General features: G+C 36.5%; 1 pseudogene; it reads right to left on the reverse strand.

Annotated features, from left to right (window-relative positions):
- Window positions 1-17,681, reverse strand: part of LOC100352613 (serine/threonine-protein kinase PAK 5 pseudogene) — a 54,751-nt pseudogene that overhangs the window by 34,651 nt on the left and 2,419 nt on the right.

The raw sequence follows: 17,681 nt of genomic DNA on the forward strand, positions 1-17,681 counted from the left end.
CTATTGTGACTAGTGCTGCTGTAAACATATTGGAACAGGTATCTATTTGAGACAAAGAGGAAATCTGTCATTTGGTTATTATAATGTGTAATTCTGGAAATCAGATTATCTCCTTTCCAGTTACGTGGGTTTTTTTTTTTTACTTTTTTGTTTTTCTTTTTAAATTGTTTTGACACTTTTCCAAATGATATTTGCAAAGGTTATTCCTTGCTGTGTGCCCACTGAAATCTTGATTAATTTAAGTCATATTCACTTAATTTTTAAAAAAATATATTTCTTTATTTGAGAGGTAGAGTTACATACAGAGAGAGGAAGAGACAGAGAGAAAGGTCTTCCATCCACTGGTTCACTCTCCAAATGGCCGCAATGGCTGGAACTGGGCCTGTCCAAAGCCAGGAGCCAGGAGCTTCTTCCAGGTCTCCCACATAGGTACAGGGGCCTAAGCAGTTGGGCCATCTTCTACTGCTATCCCATACCATAAGCAGAGAGATGAATTGGCAGAAGAGCAACTAGGACACGAACTGGTGCCTATATGGGATGTTGGCACTACAAGCAGAGACTAACCTACTATGCCACAGCGCCAGCACCCACTTGATGTTTTGACAGAGATTTCCTGGAATTCCAGGAGTAAAACAGATAAACAAAAGCTCATATATACAGGGAAGTACACAAAGGAGTACAAATTTTCCTAGTCTTTGTAGTCTAGATCTGTCCTGAGGGAGCCCTTCAAAGACTAACTTTGCTTTCTTTGAGTCTAGGTATCAGTGCAAGGTAAAATTTGTATTCTCAATACTTTTATCAGTGTGCATTTTGCTGATCATGCATGTGGTTTTCTACACTCTTCCATAAATTTTCTGTTCTTTGAATGTTTTGACAATGAGATCCATAATTCACTGACTTAGTTGTCAATTAGTATTTTGACAGAATTATCATTTTTTTTGCAGTTCGCAAAAATCTTTTTTTATAACTTTTATTTAATGAATATAAATTTCCAAAGTATAGCTTATGGATTACAATGGCTTCCCCCCTATAACTTCCCTCCCACCCGCAACCTTCACCTCTCCCGCTCCCTCTCCCCTTCCAATCATATCAAGATTCATTTTCAATTATCTTTTTATACAGAAGATCAATTTAGCATATATTAAGTAAAGCTTTCAACAGTTTGCACCCACACAGAAACACAAAGTGAAAAATACTGTTTGTGTACTATTTATAGCATTAATTCACATTAAGGACAGAGATCCTACATGGGGAGTAAGTGCACAGTGACTCCTGTTGTTGACTTAACAAATTTGAACTCTTGTTTATGGCGTCACTTATCATCCTAGGCTCTTGTCATGAGTTGCCAAGGCTATGGAGGCCTTTTGAGTTCGCAAGGCTATGGAGGCCTTTTGAGTTTGCCGACTCTGATCATATATAGACAAGGTGACAAGGTCATGGTCAAAGTGGAAGTTCTCTCCTCCCTTCAGAGAAAGGTACCTCCTTTGATGACCTATTCTTTCCACTGGGATCTCACTCGTGGAGTTCTTTCATTTAGGTCATTTTTTTTTTTTTTGCCAGAGTGTCTTGGCTTTCCATGCCTTAAATACTCTCATGGGGTTTTCATCCGGATCAGAATGCCTTAAGGGCTGATTCTTGAGAGAATTATCTTAAATGTTTGGTACCAAAAAGAAAATAGTAAAAAAAAAAAAAGATAATACTCTTCTGGTCTTTACAGATTGACACAGTATTTAAAATTTAGCCAGTCCATTCACAACTTGTCCTTAGCTTTTACTTCATGCATGCCTGGGCCTAAATGTCAGAGGTGAAAGAGCAAATTTCTCAGGCCTTTAATGAGCAGGTGTCCAACCTTTGGAATGTCCATGAATTTTGTTATTCTTCTGTATCTACAGGAGCTTTTTTTTTCTTTGACAGGCAGAATGGACAGTGAGAGACAGAGAGAATACAGGAGCTTTTAAAAGCCTTTTCCCCCCACATATATCTTTTCTCAATACCTTCTTTCATAGGATCTTTTATCTATCTATTGTTTCTCCTAATTGTTTTCCTTAGCCCTACTTTGCTGTGGCCAATAACTTTTCCTTTAAGTACTTTCAGCAGATTCTCCCTAGGAGTCTTCCTCAGTGCATAGAACGCTCAGACTAAGAGGAAGCAAAGGCAAACTCTTGTGCTGGTCTTTCAGGTTTCAACTTGACAGGCCAAAACAGCCACCCATGATTCTTTGACAAGTGTGTCTGTATTGCTACCTTTGGCACTGCACCAGGAATGCAGGCTACTAACTTCTGAGGCATCACCAGTCTGAGGTTGAAGGATTATAGATAGGCCATAGTACTCTTACTAAAATTCAGCCACTTATACATTCATTAATCTTTTTCTTGGTGGTTGTAAATTTTTGTTTAGATTCCATAGTTCTGCAAATTTTAATTCTGACATTTTTCATTTAGATTGTTGTTGAGGGCTAGGGCCGTATAATGTTCTATACTGCCTTTTCTGTGACACACCCACTAGAATGCCATGCCTTTTATAACAGCCTTAATTACTGGAAATTTCTTTCTCAGGTTAAGTTTAAGCAGGTTTTGTATTTTCCCATAGTATATCACATTTCTGCTGTTGAAGTTTAATAAACTAAGTCTCACCTATTTTCCATTGGCTGACAACCCTTCCAAATCTTGAAATCTGTTATATCCATGCTAAAATTTCTAATTTTTGGCTTGGTAAATGCCAGTTGCTTTCACTGTTTCATATAATGCTGCCATTTCCAATAAATTCCTATTTATTTGCTCACCTCTTTTTTTCATGTGTGTGACATCTTTAAGAAAAGAATTCAGTATTCTAGATGTGATTGACAAGAGTAAGGGGACCTTCCCAATTAAGTACACTACTTCTGGCCAGCGCCACGGCTCAATAGGCTAATCCTCCGCCTGCGGTGCCAGCACACCAGGTTCTAGTCCCGGTTGGGGCACCGGATTCTGTCCTGGTTGCCCTTCTTCCAGTCCAGCTCTCTGCTGTGGCCCAGGAGTGCAGTGGAGGATGGCCCAGGTCTTTGGGCCCTGTACCCGAATGGGAGACCAGGAGAAGCACCTGGCTCCTGCCTTCGGATCAGCGCGGTGCGCCGGCTGCAGCGCGCCGGCCGCAGTGGCCATTGGAGGGTGAACCAATGGTAAAGGAAGACCTTTCTCTCTGTCTCTCTGTTTCTCACTGTCACTCTGCCTGTCAAAAAAAAAGTACACTACTTCTATTGAAATGACATACAAATTTTCAATTTTGTGGCAGCAACATGACTCTGTTGACTTATATTAAGCCAAATAAACTAAGTTCATATATGTGTTTCACAAATGTTGTTGCTAAATTTGACCCTATTTCCATCTTCATGTTGAATATTTACTTTTTTCTATATGTCCAAAAGTCACTTAACTGATTTAGGTTTGAATTTCCTTATATGAGAAATGGAGATAATAATGATAATAATATTCAGGTTGTCATGTGTAATGTAAAAATACTTTTGTACACGTGGAAAGCATTATTATTCTCTTTCTTCTTTACCATTCTTGACACTTACCTAACTACTTCGAGCTTTAAGAAAAAAACTTGATGATTAGGTTCAACCCCAAGATACTGTGGTTTAATTGGTCTAGGTGGTTCCTGACATTGCAATTTTTAAAAGTACTTCAAGTGATTCCACTGTCCAACCAAGTTTGAGATCCACTCAACATGATGGAAATAAAAACAGAAAAGCCAGTAATGAATCTAGCATTGACTGTACTGTATTAATTTATTTTCCTAGAACCCTATAAAAGCATATACCATTTACAATTCTTATGCTCATTTTATGTTTGAAAAGGCATAGCATGGAAATCTTGGAAATCTACCTATGAAAGTCACATAGCAAATAAATCTCAGAGCCTAAATGCATATCCAAGGAGTCTGACTCTAGAAACCAAGATATTGATAATTCCACTAGGGCTTCTCTTAGCCTCCAGCTGTGATTACTGATACTGATATTCTAGTTCATGCAGTTCTTAGTCAGCTTGGGGTCATGAGAGCTATTGGATATTTTTCAGATGATGCTTGGTAGTATTCAAAAAATGCCTTTGATCAGTGGGTAAACAGCTATCCAGATAAGGAGGGAGAACAGATGAAGGAGATCAGAGGATAGCAGTAAAGGTTACAAATAGGCTGTTGTATATCAGAAAAAAACAAAATTTCTAGGTTGTCAGAAGAAATGGCAATAGGAAACAAAGCTGTACTAAGACCAAGAAAAAGTAGTCAGATTTTTGAAACTGTAGGAGGTTAACATTTGCTTTATCAGCAATTCTTTATTATAACTTAGTCCAGGTTTTGCCTAAGAGATTAAGAACAGTAGTTTCCTTCTTGGATTCAGGTACTGTGTGAGAATAGATTATAAACTAGAAAATCAGGAAGTTTTAATGAATCCTAGGATTCTGGGTCCTGGAGAATAAAGATCAAGGGGGTACATGACAATCAACTGTAGAAAAAGGAAGTACAGTACTCTGTTGTTGTGTATTTTTTTATTATGGCAAAATGTACACTAAATTTACCATTACAAATTTTAAGCATATTAAATTAGGTTCATTATTTACAAAATTTTTTTGCTTTAAAGGGAAAAACATTATTTTCAAGATGGGTTTGGTCTTACATTGAAACAATAATATAAGGAGACAAAGCACAAGGCATAACTTGTTTCCAAAGTTGAAATATGATATCATGGAACACATTTTTATCTTCTTTTCTTTTCTTTTCTTTCTTTATTTCTTTTTTAAAAAATGATTTCTGTGTTTCTTTTTTTAAATATTTATTTGTTATATTTGAAAGGAAAAGGGAGGAGATGCACTTCTATCCATTGGTTTACTCCCCAAATGGCTGCAAAGACTGGAGATGAGCCCATCTGAAGCCAGGAGCCAGGAGCTTCTTCTGGCTGTCCCACATGGGTGCAGGGGCCCAGGCTATCATCTGCTTCTTTCCCAGGCACCAAAGCAGGGAGCTGGATTGGAAGTGGAACAGCTGGTACTTGAACCAGTGCCCATATGGGATGATGGCACTGCAGGCAACAGCTTTTACCCACTATGTCACAGCACCAACATGCCTGTCTGCCTTCCTTCCTTCCTTCCTTCGCTTCCTCTCGCCCCATCTATTTCTTTTTCTCTGGGTTTTTCTGGATTTGCCACTCACTCCCTCCCCTCCTTCCTTTCTTCTCTTTCTTTCTTTTTTTTGATATTAAAAATAATTTAATTTAATTTGTACATTTCACTTAATGTATTTTTATTTTTTTATTTTTTTAACTTTTATTTAATGAATATAAATTTCCAAAGTACGACTTATGGATTACAATGGCTTCCCCCCCCATACCGTCCCTCCCACCCACAACCCTCCCCTTTCCCACTCCCTCTCCCCTTCCATTCACATCAAGATTCATTTTCGATTATCTTAATATACAGAAGATCATTAAGTAAGGATTTCAACAGTTTGCTCCCACACAGAAACATAAAGTGAAAAATAATAGATGATTTTTTTAAATGATGATGAAATCAGATCAGACCTATTGTCATGTTTAATCCCAGTGAGAGTCAAGTTGGGAGTTGATAATTTCTTTTTTTTTTTTTTTTTTTTTTTTACAGAGGATCAGTTTAGTATACATTAAGTAAAGATTTCAACAGTTTGCACCCCCATTTGCACCCCCATAGAAACACAAAGTTTCTTGAGTTTTCATTTTTTGGCTATTAAGGATATGAGTTCTTTGAATATTCATATACAGGGATCTATTTGAACACTTATTTGAAGTTACTTCAGATATATATCTAAGGGTGGAATTGCTGCATCATGTGATAGTTCTGTTTAATGTTTTATGAACCAATAAATGTTTCCTTTTAATATTTGCACCACCAATGTTTTGTCTGCACTTTTTTTTACTTTTAAAATTGTAGTTACCCTGCACTAAGAGACTATTGGAACTCAAGAGAATTTGCTAAGTTGCAAGATAAAAAACCAACACACAAAAATCAACAGCATTCATGTATACTAACAATGTTATGGTGGAGAAAGAACTTATAAGATTAGTGCAATTCACAATAGCTACAAAAATTTTAAAAACCTTGGGATAAATTTAACCAAGGTTACAAAATATTAGGGAAAGAAATAGAGGACATACTAAAAATAGAAGTCTTCCGTCTTCATGAATTGGTAGTATGGATCAAAATATCCATACTACCGAAAACAATTTACAGATAAAATGCTATCCCAATCAAAATACCAAGGACATACTTTTCAGATATAGAGAAAATGATCCTAAAATTTATATGGAAACACAAGAAACCCTGAATAGCCAAAGTGACCATAAACCATAAAAACAAAGCCAGAGGCATCAAAAAACCACATTTCAAGACATACGTTTGGGCAGTTAATAATCAAAACCAACTTGTCCTGGCAAAGAAATAGAAATGTAAACCAATGGAACAGAATAGAGACCCCAAAATTAATCCATGCATCTGTAACCAACTAATTTTTGACAAAAATCACTCCCTGGATAAAGGACTGTAATTCAACAAGTGGTGCTGGGAAAATTAGATTTCTGCATGCAGAAGTACCTTACATGCTATACAAAAATCAACTCAAAATGTATCAAGGATCTAAATCTATGATCTGACACTATCAAATTACTAGAGGAAAGCATAGGGAAATTCTGTAAGACATTTGTATAGGCAAAGATTCATTGCAAAAAGTCCCCAGATGCACAAGCAGCAAAAGCAAAATCAGACACATGGGATTTCATCAAGCTAAGAAACATCTACACTACAAAAGAAACACTCAACAAAGTGAATAGGTAACTAACAGAATGGGAGAAAATATTTGCTAGCTATACATCTGATAAAGGATTGATATCCAGAGTATATAAGGAACTCAAAAAAATCAACAACTACAAAACAAACTATCCAGTTAGAAATGGTCAAAAGACATGAACAGGCATTTTTCAAAGGATGAAATATAAAATGGTCAACAGACATAAGAAAAAAAAAAAACTCTAAGGATTGCTAACCATAGGGGAATGCAACTAGATGCCACAATGTGTTATCAGCTCATCCCAGTTGAATGGCTATTATCCAAAAATCATAAAATAACCGATGCTGGTAAGGGTTTGGAGAAAATTTACCCTAACAAACTGGTGAAAATGGAAGCTGGTACAACTGTTATTGAAGACAATATGGAAATGCCTCATCAATCTAAAAATAGATCTATTATATGACTTAGCTATCCTACTCCTGGAAATATACCCAAAGGAGATGAAATCATCATATGGAAGAGTTCCCTGTTGTCCCAGTTTATAGCATCCAATTTATAATATCTAAGATACAGGATCAATGTAGATGTTCATAAACTGATGACTGAATAAAGAAAAAGTGGCATATACAGATGATGGGATACTATTCAGCATATAAAAGAATGAAATCCTGTCTTTTGCAGAAAAATGGATGCAACTGGAGACCACTGTGATTAGTAAAAACAACCAGATCCAACAAGACAAATATTACATGTTTTCAGTGACTTGTGGTAGCTGATATATAGGTTACAAAAAAATTAATGTGTATCAGTGAAATTGCCATCTTGAGATTTGATTATTGTTTGTAACCCTTTTTTGTATGCCTGCTGAACCATGGTCTTTCTACTTTTCACTTTTTGAACTCTTCATTTAATGGAGCGTTAAACTTGTGGCTATAAAGTAAATAAAAAATATGTCAAACAAACTGACACTTTGAGACAAGGTTATCCCTTGACTATACTTCAGAGGAACAGTGGTTTTTCTATTTACTACTTTATATATACTTTATTTAGTGGAGGATTAAGCTTCAAGTAAATTGAAAGTATGCGATTACAAAAATTAAAAAATAAGAATGGAAAGAGGAGAGAGCGTGATAGGGAGGGAGGAAGGGTAGGATGGGAAGTATCATTATGTTCTTAAAATTGTATATAAACAATATATGATAGTTGTTCCTTTTATATAAATAGAATAAAACATTTTGCCACAAAAGTTAAAAAAAATAAAGGGAAGAATAGAGAAAGGAAGTATCATTATATTCTTAGAGCTGTATCTATGAACTACATGAAATCTGTACATATATTAATAAAAATAAATGAAAAAGTGCAGTTATCAAATAAGAGTTGTTGCTCAGGAACAAAAAACAGCCATGACAAGCCAGTGACCCCTACAGAGACACCAATTTGAATACCCTTCATGTACCAAGTTACCTTCAGAAGAACTATGGAAGTTAGGTGAGAGACCATAGTGCCTAGTTTACTATGATAAGAAAAGTCTCATGGAAGATAGCAAGAATGAAAGAGTTGCCAATTTAACTCCTTCCCTAGCTCTAAATAGTGTCATGAAGAGAGATACTTCCCACTTTGTGGAGGAAAAACAAATTCAATCCATCCTTAGACTTGAATTCTAGGACCAGACCCACTGTGATAAAATTCAGCCTATCAGTATCCCATAGTACCTGCCTCCAGGTCCATACATGCAACTGTGGACACACTATATACAGGTAGCTAGAGCATTGCTTCTGCTATCCCTCCCACACCTCTGACAGAAAACACAGAAGGATCACTCACTGTGGACTAAGGCAGGAGAAGAAATTTAGAACTCAGAACTGGGACACTGTGGTGAGACCCACCATATTATAAAGCCCAAAGGTCTCTACCCTTAGGCCACTTCTCACAACCTCTACACTTGCCACAACTCTGGTGGAGACTTGTACTCCGGTGGTATGGAATTGTTTTGGAATATATCACATCCAATATCAAGTGGTACTAACATGTACCCATGAGAGTGCATAGGCCATACTAAGTGTGCATTCCAGGTGTGACCCACCGTAGTGCCAGTCTGGAAAAGCAATAGGCTTCCTTCAACTCCCCTCTACCTTTTTTGTTCTGTCACTAAGTAACCACAGGACTGTGCCTTCATAACTCAATGCCAGACTGATTAATCTGAAACTTAGGCAGATCCAACAATTCCTATCCATAGGCCAGTGTCTGAAGACAGAGACTTAACATTGCCTCAGTATCTGGCAGAGATCTTTCTTTGGTGACACATTCTTGTTCTGGCATGTATCACTGCCAACCTCATGTTGCCCTGGCGTATTATCCAAAGATTTCACACAGCCTGATGACTTTGAGACCTACATGTGACCCATCTAGCACCTGCTTGTGCAACTGAGGCTTCGCGATTATCACCGGTTTCCAATTCTGGGCACACAGAAAGAAATGACAGATGATACTGGGACTCAATGAAATTCTGGTGAAACCTAATATTGAGCAAAATATAATGGTTCACGTCCTAGGCCAGTGCCTGCAAATGGAGCCTATGGACATGCTCTAGTCTCAAGTTCAGTTCCATGATACCACTTGGTTAGCCTTATTTCTAAGACAGCATCACAAGCAGCTAGTTGGAGTGGCATCAGGCAGTGAGGTCACTTCTTCAAGGAAGGGTAGGATTTAGTCCTAGACCCAGGCTGCAGTGCTATCAGTGGGCTGTCAACTGAAGTAATGATCTAGCATTGTGGCATTGGTGGCTACAGGACTTCCTGTCTGGGCCCACCTCAACCCCAAAAATAAGATTCAGGAGTGGACTACCTCTTTTTAGACATTTCCCCAGTTCATGATGAACAAAAAAATCAACTGCAGAAAAACCTAAGCCTAGGGAATATGGTGGGAAATAAAGTGAAAACACGGCAAAAAAAGTCCTGTGGCAAACCTCAACTTTTGGTGCTGTCTAGTACTGAAATAGCAGGAGTGTACAAAGGCTCAGAGAAAACTCACAGCCTTGTTAGAATTTTTGGAAGGATAGGAACAAATAAAGATACATTATTTTTTATAACTAATCCCTAAATGTGCTGATTACATTGGACACTGGGTGTCAAGAATCCAAGAGACCATAAGCTAGGCCATAAGCAAGTTTCATCAAATTAAAAAAAATCAAAATCATACCATGCAGCTTTTCTGAACAAAATGGAATTAATCTGGAAATTAACAATTCTAGAATCTCTAGAACATATATAAACACATGGAGACTGAAAAACATGCTCCTGAATGAACAGTGGGTCATAAAAGGAATAAAAATAGAAGTCAAAACATTTCTATAAATGAATGAAGATGACAATACATCATATCAAAACATAGAGGTTACAGAAAAAGCAGTGTGAAGTTGAATGTTAGTGCCTACATCAAGAAATTGGAAAAGCACCAAATAAATGAGCTATCAATTCATCTCAGAGACCTAGAAAAACAACAATAAACCAAACTAAAATTAGGAGGAAAGAAATAATTAAAGTTAGGGAATAAACAAAATTGAAACCAAAAACACCAATACAAAAGAAATGAAAAGCTGTTTTTTGTTTGGAAAAATAAATTGATACATTGGCCCAACTAACAAAAATAAAAGAGGGAGAAGACCCAAATCATTAGAATCAAATGTGGAAAAGAAAGTGTAACAATAGATACCACAGAAATAAAAAGAATCATCAGGAATTACTACAAAGAGCTGTATGCCAACAATTTGGAAAATCTAGAAGAAATAGATAGATTCCTGGATACATACAATCTACCAAAATTGAGTATAAAGACATGGAAAACCTAAACTTACTAATAACCAAGATGGAGATTGAATTGGTGATAAACACCCTCACAACAAAAAAAGTACATACTGGATGGCTTCACTGCTGAATTCTACCAGATATTTAAAGAAGAATTAATTCCAGTTCTTTTGAAATTATTCAATACAATTGAAATTGAGGAAATCCTCCCAAATTCCTTTGATGAAACCAGCATCACCTTAATACCTAAACCAGAAAAAGATACAACAGAGAATGAGGACTATTTATCAATATCCCTGGTGAACATAGATACAAAAATCCTCAACAAAATACTAGCTAATATAAATGATTATTTACCTAGACAAATTGGATTTAATCCTGGTATGCAGGAATAATTCAACATTGGCAAATCAATCAATGTGATACATCACATTAACAAACTGAAGATTAAAAACCTTATGGTTACTTCAATAGATGCAGAGAGAACATTTGATAAAAGTACAACATCCTTTCATGATGAAAATCTTAAGTAAATTGGGTTAGAAGGTGCATTCCCCAACAAAATCAAGACAATCTATGGCAAACCCATAGCCAACATCGTATTGAATGAGGAAAATTTGGAAACATTTCCACTAAGATCTGGAACCAGACAAGGATGTCCACTCTCACCATTATTGTTAAATATAGTCCTGGAAGTTTTAGTCAGAGTCATTAGGCAAAATAAATAAATAGATAAATAAATAAATAAATAAGAAATCAAAGTGATACACATTGGAAAGGAGGAAGTAGTCAAACTATCCCCATTTGCAGATGACATGATTGTATATACGGGAGATCCAAAAGATTCCACTGAGAGACTATTGAAAGTCAGAAAAGAGTTTGGTAAAGAGGCAGGATATAAAATCAATAAACAAAAATCAATTGCCTTTGTATATACAGCCAATGCCATGGCTGAAAAAGACCTTGTAAGATCAATCCCATTCACAATAGCTACAAAAAATTTAAATACCTTAGAATAAATTTAACCATGGAGATCAACAATCTCTATGATGAAAATCACAAAACATACAAAGAATCAAAGATGGAAAATGGAAAATAAATCTTCCATGTTTGTGGAGTGGAAGAATTAAAAACATCAAAATGTCCATATTACTGAAAGCAATTTACAGATTTAATGTGATCCCAATGAAAGTGCCAATGGCATTCTTCTCAGATCTAGAAAAAAATGCTAAAATTCATATGAAAGCAGAAGAAACCCTGAATAGCTAAAACAATGTTGTACAACAAAAACACAAAACACAGCCTGAGACATCACAATACAGATCGAGACTTAATACAAAGCAGTTATAATCAAAACAGCCTAGTATTTGCAAAAAAAGACATATAAACCAATGAAACAGAATAGAAACTCCAGAATCAAGCCACATGTCTACAATCAACTTATCTTTGACAAAATAACTAATATCAGTTCATGGAGAAAATGCAGTCTCTTCAACAAATAATGCTGGGAACATTGGGTCTCCACATGCAGAAGTACAAAACTAAACCCCTACCTTACACCTTAAACAAAAATTTCGAACTTTGCATTTACATTCATCAAATATATTGATACTGTTTTCTTGTGATGTTTTTGACTGACTCTGGTATTAGAGTACTGCCTGGACTCAGAATAAAACAGGAAGTATTTTCATCTTTTCTATTTTTGTAGTTTAGAGGAATTTTTGTTCTACTTTTAATATGAAATAGAATTCAACCCTCCCTGCTCATGGCAATTTTTAAAGCTTTCTTGTGAGAGCTTTCATTATTTTTATAGGTTTTAGCATATAATCTTATACCTATAATGTTTACTAAAAATAAAGATTACTTTTTACTTGGTATGGTTCTATTTTGTATTTCTTCATGAGTTGGTTTTGGTTACTCATGAGTTTCTAGGAAATTTCCTGATCTCTCTGATTTGTTGATATAAAAGTATTCAGAATAATTTGTTACAATTATTTTTATTTATCTAAAATGGCAATAACATTGTTTCATTTCTGATTTAATAATTTTAATATCTATTTTCTTTGTGTAAATAAGATTTGTCAGTTTTGTTAATCTCTTCAAAAATATTTGTTTTCATTGACTTTCTTTACTGACTTCCCTTTTTTCTACTTTGTTTACCTCTGTTCTAATTTTTATTAATTCCTTCCCTTTTTGCTAGTTTTTTAAGGTATGAAGGTAAGTTTTTGACTTGGGATCTTTCTTTTTTAACGTAGGTGTTTACTATTATAAACACCTCTGAGCACTCCTTTTTCTACATCTAAGAAGTTTTGGAATGCTACATTGCCTTTTTTTAAGATTTATTTATTTGAAAGACAGAGCTACAGAGAGGCAGAGGCACAGAGAAAGAGAGAGAGAGAGAGAGAGGGCTTCCATTTGCTGGTTCATTCCCCAGATGGCCTCAATGGCTGGAGCTGAGCCAATCTGAAACCAGGAGCCAGGAGCTTCTTCTGGGTCTCCCATGTGGGTGCAGGTATCCAAGAACTTGGGCCATCTTCTATTTCCCAGGCCATAGCGGAGAGCTGTATCAGAAGTGGAGCAACTAGAACTCGAACCGGTCCCCATATGTGATGCTGGCACTGCAGGTGGTGGCTTTACCCATTATGCCACAGCAACGGCCCCCTACATTTCCTTTTTATTAATATCGAATCATTCCCTAATTTATCTGGTGATTTCTTTTTTACTCCTTTTTTAAAGGGTATGCTATTTAATTTTGACATATTTGTGAATTTTACTGTAGCGAATATTGTGTGTCAATATTGTGTGTCATAGTTATAATATGGGCCTTGGAAGCAAACAGGGTGAATTGGAATCTATGCCCCACCATTTACTGGCTATGTGACTTTGGGCAAAGTCATACATCAATTTCTTTATAAATTAAGACAATAATATTGTCTTCAGAGTATCGTTGTCAGAATTTAATGAGACAGTCCATAAAAAGCACTTAGAATAGTGTTAGGTTACTAGTAATTGATCGCTATTATTACCATTACATAAACCTGGAGATTAGGATATGCTGATTGATACAGCCTAGGAATAAATTTAGAAAGTATTCAGAACATGTTTATGTGGTGAACTTCTATGGCTTAATTGAGTCCCCCAAAATGAATGTGTTGGAAACTTAATTGCCAATGCAACAGTGTTGAGATTTGAAGCCCTTCAGGAGGTTTTTAGATTATGAAGGCTCTGTCTTCATAAATATATCAATTCACTTTACAGAAGACTTGTGGGAATGGCTTTATTCTTTTATCACCTTCCACTATGTGAGGGCATGGCATTCCTCCCCTCCAGAGCATGTAGCATTCAATGAATCATCCTGAAAGCAGAATAGGCCCTAACCTGCTGATGCCTTTAGGTTAAACTTCCAAGACTTTACAGATGTGAAAAATGAATTTCTTTTCTTTATAAATTCGTGGTGTTCTGTTATAGTGTCAAAAATGTACAAAGACTAGGACAATCGAGCAAATGTTCTTTTTTCCTCCAATAACACAATGGGGAAAAAAGCAAACATTTATTTTTATTTGCAAGTATGCTTTCTGCCAATAATTAGTGTTCACAAAACCCTACAGTAATTTTTGACAAATTCAATTAATACTTAAAAATGCTCAATGATAATAAAATTACAGAAAAATGTCCATTACACTGTCAAAAATGTTTGGAATCCAAAGATCCATTTTTTTCTGCAATTTTTAAATGTTTATTTCAGCTTAAAAAAGGGTTTCTTTTTTTCTTTCTACTTCTACATAGACCTGGTTAATGTTTCACAAACGTTCTTTCTTTTTTTTTTAAAAAAATATTTATTTACTTAAAAGAGTTACACAGGGAGAAGAGAGGCAGAGAGAGAGAGGTCTTCTATATGATGATTCACTCCCCGGTTGGCTACAGTGGCCGGAGCTGCACCGATCCGAAGCCAGGAGCCAGGAACTTCTTTCGGGTCTCCCATGCAGGTGCTGGGGTTCAAGGACTTGGGCCATCTTCCACTGCTTTCCCAGGCCATACCAGAGAGCTGGATCTGAAGTGGAACTGCTGGGATACATCATGAACTTTCAAAACTGCCATTTTCTGGAATTAGTTTTTTATTGTTATAGATTTATATTAATTCTTTTATATTTTACATAAAACACACATTTGTTAGGTTTTATGAAATAAAGTTATAAATTCTACTTATGGTGAGGCATTTCCAGTTTGGGGGAAAACTGGAAATCTAATCAGTAGAAGGTCATCTTATTCTTTTTTTTCCTTTTTAGCTCTAATAATTTAATAGCAACCTATTAATTACAAAATTCTTAATTATGCTTAGAGGAACCAGAGCATTTTTACATATTTAAATTCTTGTTCATTACAGTATATGAGGTCATTAGGAAAGCCTCGGATTTTCCAGTTTGGTAACAAATGGCTTTTTCTGATGCATAATTAAAAGAAACTAATGATGGCTATGTAGCTCTTCCAGAATTTTAAAGGAAAATCTATATTGACCTACAAGTAATATGCAAATTCATTCCACAAGGAACACAAAATGTATTGTAGTAATCATTCATTTTTATCAACATTCAAGAAGATCTAGACAGCAGCACAGCTCCCCTATCTTGGAAACACATCATAACATGGTCACAATTGAAGTCAGATCATATCTGGTAAAATACCCCCTTGCTAATTCATCCTCTAGTCAGCACAGACGTCCTGCATGATACTGAGCAATAGCAATGAACACCATGGTACATAGGTAAATACAGACAAGGATTTGGTGTGCTAACATACAGAGTTTTGTACACCAAACATCTTGTCCTGTTCATTCCCCTCTCCATTTGTGAGCCTGGAGTTCTTGTGGTTTCACTCAAATATTCAATTTGGAGAACAGAGTCCAATGATTCTAGCACTGAAATTACTCCCTGGGAATAAAATTTGGCCAGAAAGTGATGGCATACCCATCTGAGGGAGGGCACTGAGGAAAACATCCTGGTTTGTGAAAAGTGGTTTGCTCCTACAAGCCTTGAAGAAAAATGTGATTTTTCAAAATATTTAGCTTTATCTCAAAGAGTAGTTTGGTGGTATACTGTGGTTCAAATTTTATCTCACTGTTTTTGGTTGGATAAATTAAATGTGCACTCCATCACCATCACTCTTAATTCTTCCATCACATAAGACACTTATTAAGATAAGAAAGATATTCAACTAAAATTATGGTGATAGAGAATTATTCAGTATTCAAAGTTCCTAAAGAATCATTGATTCTCTGAAGGGGATAAAAATGTAGGAAAGGTTTTTTTCAAACTCCTGCTAGTAAACAAATAGTACTTCAACTGATACAATGGCTACATGATATCTAAGTGCTATAAATTGTCAAAACTATCGTACAGAAAAATTACAAATTCATTGCAAAATACATTACACTGCTACCATTAAGAAAAAAAGTGCTTTTTGTTTTCCTTCTTTAATTTATCTTGCCAAAAAAGTATTCTTTCAATATAGAAAATCATATACATTACCCTGCATGAGGCCAGGATACCTCATAACAGAGTTTGTACAGAGTCCTTCTGATTTGCTGGATGAAGGGCTGAAAAAGATAATAATGACTTAGTGAAACCGTCCTCCAAATTACCACACCAACTGTCAGTGGAGAGATGCCTATTTAAAGCACAAGGAGATGCCCTGGTGTGTCAAACCCTGCTGGTCATCACACTGTTCCATCAACCAGCTGGTCTGGAATGTAGAGGCCTTTTTCATGTTTTGTGGTTTCTTCATGTTCTCCTGAATTATTCTCATGTCCTAATTTAGTTTTGTCACCTAGAAGAATTCTCTGCTCAGTGATGCCTATATTGTCTCATGAGGGGAATGATGCAAGATGGTGGACCTGCCAGTTTTAAGTATGGATGTCTAAGGAGTTCCTGGGCTGTGGCTCTTTGAGAGAGCTCCCTCACTAGCATCAGAGCTAGGAATCTCTGGAGCACTGAAGAAACCTTATGTAGGTCCTTCACTCTTGGAGGTAAACTGTCACGGATTCTTTGCATTGCCTGGATGGGAGGCTCATTGATGTAGAGGGGACTCACCATCAATCATTAATTGTAAATTTATTTTTTAAGGAATATAAATTTCAAAAGTACAACTTTAGGAATATAGCTATTCTTTTCACAATAGCTGCCCTCCCACGCATACTCCCACCCCTCATTCTCCTCCCACTCTGTGCCTTGCTAGTCCAACTCTGCATTAAGTTTCATTTTCAATTAACTTTGTACACAGAAGACCAACTCTATACTAAGTAAAGATGTCAACAATTCATACACACACACATACACACACACAAACACACACAACTGAGAACTAGTTTTACAGTTAACTCTCATAATACAACTCATTGAAGGCCAAGGTCGTGCATGGGGAGTTAGTGCTCAGTGACTCCTGTTGTTAATTTAACAATTAACACTCTTATTTATGATGTCAGTGACCACCCAAGGCTCTTGACATTAGGTGCCTAGGCTACAGAAGTATTTTGAGTCCACAAACTCTGTCAGTATTTGGACAAGGCCATAAGCAAAGTGGAAGTTCTCTCCTCCCTTTTTAGAGAAAAGTACATCCTTCTTTGATGGGCACTTCCTTTTTCTGGGGTCTCACTCACAGAGATCCTTCATGTAGAACATTTTTAGCCACAGTATCTTGGCTTTCCATGCCTTAAATCCTCTCACAGGCTTTTCAGCCAGATTAGGAAGCCTTAAGGGCTGATTCTGAGGTCAGAGTGTTACTTAAAGCAATTGTCATTCTATGAGTCTGCTGTGTGGACTGCTTCCCATGATGAAACATTCCATCCTTCTTTTTTTGACAGGCAGAGTGGACAGTGAGAGAGAGAGAGACAGAGAGAAAGATATTCCTTGTCTGTTGGTTCACACCCCAATGGCTGCTGCAGCCAGCACATTGCGGTGATCCAAAGCCAGGAGCCAGGTGGTTCTCCTGGTCTCCCATGTGGGTGCAGGGCCCAAGGACTTGGGCCATCCTCCACTGCACTCCCTGGCCACAGAAGAGAGCTGGACAGGAAGAGGAGTGACCAGGACAGAA

The sequence above is a fragment of the Oryctolagus cuniculus genome, chromosome X (assembly GCF_964237555.1).
Source record: "Oryctolagus cuniculus chromosome X, mOryCun1.1, whole genome shotgun sequence".
In the NCBI taxonomy this organism is placed as follows: domain Eukaryota; kingdom Metazoa; phylum Chordata; class Mammalia; order Lagomorpha; family Leporidae; genus Oryctolagus; species Oryctolagus cuniculus.